This window comes from Lactuca virosa, chromosome 1, assembly GCF_052849685.1.
Source record: "Lactuca virosa cultivar CGN04683 chromosome 1, Lactuca_virosa_CGN04683_v6, whole genome shotgun sequence".
NCBI classification, from domain to species: domain Eukaryota; kingdom Viridiplantae; phylum Streptophyta; class Magnoliopsida; order Asterales; family Asteraceae; genus Lactuca; species Lactuca virosa.
In genome coordinates, this window is record NC_136426.1 from 72,942,618 (window position 1) to 72,953,413 (window position 10,796).

Here is a 10,796-nt window from a genome sequence, read left to right on the forward strand (position 1 = left end):
TTACCAAAATTTTCTAAATTAACTCCTAGCAATTTTTAATGCAAAAATGTTAAAATTAAGCCTAAGTTAAGATTCTTAGTTAAATAATGTAACCAACCCCCTACCCTACACTTAATTCATGCAATGTCCCCATTGCATGTTATGCATGACAAATAAAACATCAAAGTAAAGAGGAAATTGGAACAAACTCCCCTGGGATAGTAGTGGCGAGGTTGATATCTCTTCTTTTGAGCTCCATCTTCAAATGACTTTAGACATGGGAACAGCTCATTCATGCCTTGGGTGTCATGTCTCGTGTGGCTGACAGCTCCAAAAATGCAGGAAAATAATCTCTAAAAACTTCGAGAATTAATCTTTAAAGAATATGAATAAACCTGTATCGAATGTGGTCAAAATCCAAGCTTTGATTGTGAAATGTCGAAGGACTCGCCGAGTTAATACGGCTGATCGACGAGCAGAAAGGCTTTTAGCAGAACAATCGTGATTTCACAGGAGGACTCGCCGAGCCCAAATTATGCACTCGGCGAGTACGACACTGAGTGACAAATAAATCTTCTTCCTTTTGAGTCTGTTTCTGATATGTCTAGTAATGCAAATTTAATACCCTTCCTTCAATTTTCTTCAGTAAATAGCACCTTTTAACCCTCGTTACTAACGGACTCGACCTTACACTTGAAACTTGCACATTCTCATCTAGACCGAACCCTCAATCTAGCCTTGACTATTGAGACTCTTGCATGCATCCTAGCTTCAATCTGAAAAGATAAGAGCAACCACAAGTGATAAAAAAAAAAGAACGACCTAATTTATCAAGAAATCGAAACCCTAAAATCCAAGTCTAGTCAAAATCGGGATTTTTTCAGAAATTAAGGATATAATTCTACCAAAGATCGAAACTTGTAAAAGATTAAGAGTGAAAATGGTTACCTTTGATTTGGATTTGCAAGGAAATGGAAGAAATCAAGACGAGAGCTTGAGAGCACCTTGCTCGTCGTGTATGGGCGGCGGATCGATGAAATGTTGAAGTGTTTTACAATTAGAGTAAAAAAAACCCCTTTTACAGAAAACCCCTTTTACAGAATGTAAAAAAATTAATTTTTTTCGGGTAAATACGTGAACTCGCCGAGCAGATACGCAAATCTGCGTTTAATCGGGATTTCTTAAATGGACTCGCCGAGTAGATTTAGGGACTCGTTGAGTCTTTCATTCTGTTTGATAAGAAATTGAGTTTTTAAAATTATATGCCACCACCCCACACTTGAGCATTGCTTGCCCTCAAGCAATCATCATAAGCACAGAAGAAGATTGATAAAAGCAGATCCTAAGAAAAACTAAAATAAAAATGAAAAATAAAGGAAAAGAAAGCAAACTCTAAACTCGGGTTGCCTCCCGGAAGCGCTTCTTTTTAAGGAGTCATTAGCTGGACTCCTTCCCGCTTTAAGGTTCTGTAGTTCCTCCCAGAAGCAGCCCTTCTTCAAGACCTTCATCTCTTGGAATTCCTTCTTCATATCTCTTCACTCTATGCCCATTAACCTTGAAAGGAGTTCTGACTCTCGATATAAGCTCAATAGCTCCATGTGGAAAAACTTGCTTCACTATAAATGGACCATCCCATCGTGTCTTTAGCTTGCCCGGGAAAAGCTTGAACCTTGAATTGAAGAGTAACACCTTTTGTCCTTCATGAAAATCCTTATGACCCTTTAATCTTTTGTCATGCCAATTCTTTGTCTTTTCTTTGTATATCAAGGAACTAGTGTAGGCCTCATTTCTAAGCTCTTCAAGGTCATTCATTTGCATCAACCGGTTGGTTTGAAGTTCAACCAAATCAAAATTGCACATCTTTAGAGCCCAAAAAGCTTTGTGCTCAATTTCAACCGGCAAATGACAATTTTTTCCATATACTAACCTATATGGTGTAGTACCAATAGGTGTTTTAAAAGCTGTTCGAAAGGCCCAAAGTGCATCATCTAATTTATCTGACCATTCCTTTCGATTTCCTTCAACCGATCTTTCTAAAATCCTTTTTAACGCCCTATTCGTCACTTCGGTTTGCCCACTAGTTTGTGGATGATACAATGTGGAGAACCTATGATGTACCTCATATTTTTTTCAACACTTTGGCTAATTGATCATTTGCAAAGTGAGTGCCCCGGTCACTAACAAGAGCTTTAGGAACTCCAAATCTTGAGAATAGCTTCCTTAGAAATCGCACCACCACCCGAGCATCATTAGTTGGTAAAGCTTGTGCCTCCGCCCACTTAGACACGTAATCGACTGCTACTAAGATATATTTACTCCCTTTGGACATGGGAAAAGGTCCCATAAAGTCGATCCCCCACACATCAAATACCTCACATATTTGGATACTATGTTGGGGCATTTCATTTCGGGATGATATATTCCCCGCGCTTTGGCAAAAATCACATTCTTTGACGTATTGAGCAGCATCTTTAAAAATTGTGGGCCAATAAAACCCAATATCAAAAATCTTCTTTGCTGTGTAGTGTGCTCCATGGTGTCCCCTGGCGGGCCCGCTATGGCAGTGTGCCAAGATTTCTTGACTTTCTTTCCCGAATACACATCTTCTTATCATTCCGTCTGCGCAACTTTGGAAGAGATACGACTCATCCCAAAAGTAGTACTTGATTTCTGAAAAGAATTTCTTCTTCTGTTGGCGGGTTGGGTCTTTTGGAATGTAATTGGTTGCTAAGTAGTTAGCTATATCCGCAAACCATGGCATTTCTTCAGATACCACTAAAAGATATTCATCGGGAAAATCGTCTCCAATCTTGTTTTCTTCCAATTCCTCCAAATGCGGGTTCTCTAATCTTGACAAATGGTCGACAGCTACATTTTCCATTCCCTTTTTATCGTATATTTCAATGTCAAACTGTTGTAAAAGTAAGACCCAACATATCAATCGGGGCTTAGCATCTTGTTTAGCAAAGAGATACTTTAGGGCAGAATGGTCGGTAAAAACTATGGTCTTGGATAATACCAAATAAGGGCGGAACTTATCAAAAGCGTATACCACAGCTAGCAGCTCCTTCTCGGTAGTAGTATAATTCTCTTGGGTAGGATTCAATGTCTTGCTTGCATAGTAGATTGGTTGAAAATGTTTATCAATCATTTTCCCTAAAACAGCACCCACATCATAATCACTCGCATCACACATTAGCTCGAAAGGAAGATTCCAATTTGGTGCTATCATGATAGGAGTAGTGGGTAATCTTTCCTTTAAAAAATGAAATGCCTCATGACATTCCTTGGAAAAATCAAATGGGGCATCTTTCAAGAGTAATTGGGTTAAAGGCCTAGTAATCTTCGAAAGTTCTTTAATGAAGCGACGACAAAATCCCGCATGGCCAAGAAAACTCCTTAACCCTTTTATATTAGTTGGAGGGGGTAGCTTAGCTATTGTGTCCACTTTGGCTCTATCCACTTCTATCCCTTTCCTTGAAACTTTGTGACCCGATACAATTCCTTCTTTCACCATGAAGTGGCACTTTTCCCAATTAAGGACAAGGTTTGTCTTCTTACATCTAGCTAGCATCAAGTCCAAATTAGATAAGCAATCTTCAAACGATGACCCGAACACCAAGAAATCATCCATGAAGACCTCCATAAACTTCTCGATCATATCATGAAAAATGGCCATCATGCACCTTTGGAAAGTAGCTAGTGCATTGCATAACCCAAAAGGCATGCGTCTATACGCAAATGTTCCACTTGGGCATGTAAAAGTGGTCTTCTCTTGGTCTTGTGGGTCTATTGGAATTTGGAAATACCCCGAAAACCCATCAAGAAAACAATAATATAAATGGTCGGAGAGTCTTTCGAGCATTTGATCGATAAATGGTAAAGGAAAGTGATCCTTGAACGTGGCCTCATTTAGCTTTCTATAATCTATGCAAACTCGCCACCCGGTTACCGTTCTTGTTGGAATTAATTCGTTATTTTCATTGGCCACCACCGTCATTCCTCCTTTCTTTGGTACCACTTGCACCGGACTCACCCATGGGCTATCGGAGATTGAGTAAATGATTCCGGCATCTAGTAGTTTAACCACTTCCTTTTTCACAACCTCTTGCATGTTCGGGTTAATTCTTCTTTGGCGTTGTACTGCAGCTTTAGCTCCATCTTCTAAGTTAATCTTGTGAGAACAATAAGCTGGGCTAATTCCTTTTATGTTGGTGATCTTCCCTGCTATAGCACCTTGCCTCTTTTTCAATACACCCACAAGACTTTCTTTCTCATGTTTGGCCAAATCAGTAGCTATAATTACAGGTTTTTGTTGGCCATCTTCAAGAAACGCGTACTCCAAGTGATCTGGTAGTGCCTTAAGTTCAGTTTTCGTGTTCTGAATGTTGAACACGTCGAGTCTAGTGAGGGGGCTCGTCGAGTCCTTCGTGAAATCCGTGACTGTTCGGGTTTCTTCGGATGGACTCGTCGAGTCTATCGAGGCGACTTGGCGAGTCGGTTGTTCTGCACTTCTAATTAGATCATTATACTCAGCTTCCTCGAGCAGTCTTTCTAATTCCAGTAGGTCTCTTTCCGCATCAAATTCTTCTTCATGTGTGACGGTGGACTTGTTTGGCTCATCTTCGTTCCATTCCTCCATCAACTCTTCCAACATGTCGACCGAAAATGTTGTGTCATTGCTATTCCTTGGATATTTCATGGCTTGATCAACTCCAAAAGTGACTGATTCGTCTCCTACCCTAAGGGTAAGTTTAGAATCTCGAATGTCAACTATAGCACTTGCGGTGTTATGAAAAGGTCTTCCAGGTATTATTAGGACTTGAGGATCCGCTTCCATGTCTAACACTATAAAGTCTGCGGGAAACACGAACTTATCGACCTTCACCAATAAATCTTCGCATATTCCTCTCGGGAATGTGACCGTTTAATTTGCTAGGTAAATTGCCATTCGAATTGGCCTTGGCTCCGGAAGATCCAATTTCTTGAAAAATGAGTATGGCATGAGATTTACACTTGCCCCTGAATAAGCCAATGCATAAATGGTAGCTAAGTTTCCAAATTGGCAAGGCAATGTTAAGCTTCCCGGATCACCCTTCTTCTTAGGTAGTTTGTTTAGCATGGCAACTGAACAATTCTCATTTAGGACCACTTTCTTCACCTCTTCCATCTTCTTTCTATTAGTTAGAAGCTCCTTGAGAATTTGGCATATTTCAGCATTTGTGCAACCGCCTCTATGAATGGCATATTAATCTGGAGAGCCTTTATGTGTTCCAGAAACTTCTGGTAGTCAACTTCATTTTTTTCTTGTCTAGCTCGAGCCGGAAAGGGAAGTGGAGGCTGATATGGCTTAATAGGAGGCTGGCTTTTCTGTTCAGGTGGGGGACTCGTCGAGTCCATAACGTCGACTCGGCGAGTCGTATCAGGATTCTGTGATTCTTCATGATCTTCTTTATGATCTTCTTTATCCTCTTGTACCAGCTTAGGATCTTCTTGCTGAATAGGGGTCAGAGGAGTTATAATCTTCCCACTCCTAGTTGTCACGATATTTATATGTGCACCTTTTGGGTTACTTTCGGTATTACTAGGAAGTCCACCCGGTCTTCTCTCATTTACTTTTTGAGCAAGCTGCCCCAGCTGCTTTTCTATGTTGAGAATAGATTCTTGCTGATTCCTAAGCAAGGCTTGATGATCTTTCATCATATGTTGGTATTCTCTCAACATATTTTGTTGATCTTTGAGTGTAGCGTCGGTATCATTATGTCTTTTCTCGGATGCGGCCACGAATCTTGTAAGTATGTCTTCCAATTCTGATTTCTTTTCATGCACCGGTTCCTCCTTTTGATAAAAGCCTCTCTCCTTTTGCTTATACTTTTCCTCCCTTGTCTTTTTGTACTCATCATAAGGTAGCCATTCTTTCCTTGGTTTTCGCCAATTGTCATCAAACCTATCACCACTTGAATAGCACACTTGCACCTTCCGATTTCCGTTCTCGTCAAGATCACAATCTTTAGTTAGATGAGGCCCTCTACAGTTTTCACAACCCACTCTAATGGCGTGGATGGATTGGTCCATCTTAGTCATTCTTCGATCCATGTTTTCCAACTTTGCCATCATTGCCGCCATGTCATCAGTAATAGAGTTCACCGCTCCGCGAGTCAAGTCATTTCTTGGGTTATGATATTCTCTAGAGTGCTTAGATAATTCTTCAATTAGTTCCTTGATTACCGGGGGTGGCTTCTTGGTGAGAGGTCCTTGCGAATCAAGGAGTTGCCTAGTTGTTACATTAACTCCATCATAGAAAATGTGGACTTCTTGTTGACTATTTAGATCATGATGTGGGCAATTCATTAGTAGTCCCTTGTATCTCTCCCAAGCCTCATAAAGTGACTCTCCAGCTTGTTGTTCAAAATTAGCTATGGCTTTTTTCAACTTGGCCATTTTTGAAGGAGGGAAAAACTGGTCTATGAATTCTTCTTTCATTTTAGCCCATGTAGTGATGGATCCTGGGGGAAGTGATTTCAACAAATCCTTTGCAGCTCCCTTGAATGTGACTGGAAGCATGCAAAGCAAAACTGTTTCTCGAGGCACATTTGGAACATTGAAGTAGTCGGCTACATCGTTGACCTCGTCCAAATGTTTGTAAGCGTCTTCATGATCTTTCCCTTAGAAGGGGATTTCCTTAAGTTGAGCAAGTATGCGGCCCTTTAGTTCGAAAGTGGCAGTCGCGGGAATGACGGGTTGTACTAGTCCCGGTCTGGTATCGTCACGTATCCTCTTCTACCATTCACCCATGGGAACTTCATCGATGTTGGCCATGGGGTTAGCTAGTTCGCCTTCAAAGTCGCTTTCTCCTTCGGATTTGGATTCGTAATCGTACTCAAATTCGGCTTCTTCGTGGAATGTATCGTCTCCAAGATTTCCAAGGTTGCTTCCTTCGCTCTTTTGGCTGCTGGACTCACCTGCTTTCTTGTTCTTTTTCTTACTAAAAACAGACTTGAGATTCTTTAAAGGAGAATTATTCGATGTTGCGGTTTCTCCTACGGTTTTGCCCTTGTTTTTCTTCAAAGTTGCTTCCGGGTCTCAAGTGGTGGAACCAAGGGTGTACCTTCTCCTCTGGTCATAAAGGAACTGCAAACGGAACAAGAAAAACGCGTAAAAAGAACAAAATTAAAATAAAAACGAAACTGGAAATCAGCTATGGACTCGCCGAGTAGGTTCGAATGCACTCGGCGAGTTCTCGGCTTAAATAGAAATTTTTTAATAAAAATCCTAAAAACAGAAAACTATTAAAACTTAAACTAATGAAAGAACCCCTTTCTAAACTTTCGTATTTCTGAAAGACCCAAACTTTCATACTTGACAATATAGTTACTCCAAAACATGTTACTTGCATATTTATAAAAACAATATTTTACATTGATAAAGTGATTACAAACGATTGGATACAAACCGACTATTACAAAATGTTATATATTACACAACTACCCAGGATACTATACTTTTATACATACATGATCCCTAAATACAAAAGTAATATTACAACTATTCTAAATCTTTCAACAGTATATGACTACACTGATTACTTATTCCCTGCAAATTTGTTAAACATTGAGAGGGTAAACGGTGACGCTTAGTGAGTTCAATAATAGATACAATATAACGTTATGCCATATATATACTTCAATATGGCAGAAGCAAAGAGGAACAAGGAACAACAAAGGCACAATGCGAAAAGCTTTCCATATCAATCAATGAGACATAACAATTTCCATACTTGATATACAATCAATAAAGTTTTAGCACAAGTGGCACAGAAAATACTCAGGAATATCATTTTGCTAGAATATTCAGGCTTTCAGCCTTATCTTAGCATACTGCCGAAGCCAAAGTGATGCCTATGTCATACACTTCATGGTCAACGGTACATACCAATACCCAAGTGATGCCTATGCCATACACTTCGTGGTCAGAGGTATAACCTTGCTATAAAAATAGCAGAAATAATAACTCGAGATGATAACATGGAAAAGCACATAGCACATATAACATATAACATACAATTGTTCCTATATATTAAACTCACCTTGAATTAACCGGGGGTCAAAATAATAATTTGTGCAGCATTTCAGCTCTAAATATGACTTTATTCGTTGAAAACCGGGAGATTTATTGAAAAACCGGGCTCTGCGAAGGTAGAGCTTCAAACCGAAAAGATAAATTTCTCGGGCTTCACGGGCACTTCGGGGAGTGTTTCGGGTGTTAAAAATGATATGGGGGCTTCGGGGGATGTCAAAATATTAAAAATATTAGAAAGGGGGGTGAAAATGGCCAATTTCCCATTTCTCTCGGGAGGGTTCGCAACCCTCTTATTTATAGGGTGAATTTGCGAGGGTCCGGCCGAGAAGGGGGGAGTCAGCGAGGCAGGTGGCAGCCGCGGAGCGAGGCCAGGTGGCGGGTGCGAGCTTCGGACACGCGAAGGGCACTCGACGCTCTTGGATTGGACCAGCGAAGCTCGGATGCGAGGCATCTGGTGCGAGGCGCGTCGGACGCGCATTGGACCGCTGTTCGGACGAATCAGAAGGCGATGCGTCATCAGCTGGGTCTTTGGCTCGGACACGTGGCGCGCATGACTCACCGAAATCAGCCTTATCCTTGCGAGGTTTCTCGGAAATTGTGCCCCGAACTTCTAAAATCCATAACTTTCGCATACGGGCTCCGTTTTTGACGTTATTTATATGCACGCGTAGGGAAATTTATACTCTACAACTTTTGTTTAGACTTCGTCGGAAAATTTTGAATTTATTTTTAATATTATTATTTTTAACAGACCGGGACTGGAAAATCCGTTAAAAATTCATAACTTCTTCATCCGACGTCCGTTTTCGTCAGACTTTTTACCATTGTACTACTATTGACGAGACCTTCGATTCTCGTTTAGGTTGTGTCAGCTAAAAATCACTCGATCTAAAATTCGAGTTTTTAGCTGTCTACTGCTAAGTTGAAACTTAGAAAAATCATAACTTCCTCATACGAAGTCAGATTTTGGCGTTCTTTTTATCGAACTTCTCGGTTTAACAAATACTACGACTTTCATTTAGATCACCAAGGCTAAAAAGTAGTTTATCAAAAACTCACTTTTTACGTCATTCGGTGTCGTGCCGGTTTTGTCGCGGATCTTCGATTGGTCATAACATCTTCTTTATAACTCGGATTTCGACGAGGTTTTAGCATAAATGTTTCTAACGAGATTCTTTACAACTTTCAATAATAAAATTTTACTTATTTCAAATTTTATATTTTCGGTAAATTTCACTATTTGGCTTTTAATTGGAATCTCATAAAACTTCCAATATTTTATGAGTGATTCTAAACATAATTTTACTTCATTTCTAGTAAAAACTATCTGTTAAAACTCAACACTCAATTTCACATAATATTTCATAATATTATTAACTTTTCAAATTACATAACACGATTTCAAAACGTGTATGTTACAACTAATAACTAATTTACTAAAAAAATAACTTTGTGCAAGATAATTCTCACACAAAGGATCGACAAAACTAGAAATTAGTGTCAATTTTTGAACCGTTCCCCGGCAACGGCGCCAAAAACTTGATGTGTGTTATACTAACTAGTTTTATCCTACTTTTAATTTATAAATTTGACACACAAAAGGCAGTGGACCTGTCAATTTGTAATATGAGTTAGCAAGTAGGGTATCGAACTCAGGGAACGGAAATTAATCTAACTACTAGAATTATCTAAAACAATTAGTAAAATAGAGGGGTTTTCTCTAGTTTTGCAAGACTAGAAACTTAACTGAAACTTAACTAATCAACTAACAGCTGAAAACACGTAAAAACCAACTAAATTCAATGATCAAAAGGGTTTCCGTTTAGGTTTAATTCATTTACTCCTATGGTTAATTTTTATGGTAATGTTATGAATTAATTGTTATTGGTTACCGACTAAGGTGATTAGATTCACATTCGTTATTACTAATCCTTAGAAAATAGATTAACTTAAGTAGTGATCAAGTGGTTAAATTAATAAATTCCCTAGTTTAATTATTCGGGTTAAATAAGACTTGTAATTAGCTAATTAAATTGTTGATTCAATTAACCTCTTGTTGATGGTGTATCACACAAACTCACACATTAATTTACCCATTCTCTAGTTAATCCTAGTTTCATATTCACTAATCCTAGGCATATAGCAATGTGTTCACATAAATCATATGAGATAAGCAATTAAGATATGTTCATGCAGCTTAATTACTTAGCAATTAACATAAAATAGTTATGGTTAATGCATAAGGGTCTTTAACAAGCTTAATTTAACAAGATTCACCACATAACAATTAATCAAAAGAGTAAATTAATCCATAGGAGCAAACTTGTCTTCCCTAAATAGAAACTAACGAAATTAGTTCATAATTGAAGTAGCTAAAAACCTAAAAATGAATTTAACCAAGCCAAACATAATTCTTTTCAAAGGTAAAGTGGAAAATTAAACCTAAGTTGCCTTAATCTTCTTAGAATTGAGGATTAGGGTTCTTCTCACATTCTTCAGATCTCCAACACTTTCCTTAGTCGCCAAGTAACCTTCCCAAAAGCCAAAGAGAGTCTCAATTCGGGTTTGTTGCTTCTATTTATAGATTTCTCAAAACAGGGTCTACTCGTCGAGTAGACAACTGACTCGCGGAGTCCCCTTGCTAAAATCCGTGTACGGTAAGGATTTTTCATATTGCTTCGCGAACCTTCGCGGGTACTCGTCGAGTAGACACTCCTGCTCGTCGAGTAGCTCCAGAA

General features: G+C 39.1%; 1 non-coding gene across 1 annotated transcript; it reads left to right on the plus strand.

Moving 5' to 3' along the window:
• The first annotated feature begins 6,307 nt into the window (after window positions 1-6,307).
• LOC145151676 (small nucleolar RNA R71) lies at window positions 6,308-6,414 on the plus strand. The gene has a single exon (XR_013732237.1). It is a non-coding gene; the product is annotated as a small nucleolar RNA R71 (small nucleolar RNA).
• The last annotated feature ends 4,382 nt before the right edge of the window (window positions 6,415-10,796 follow it).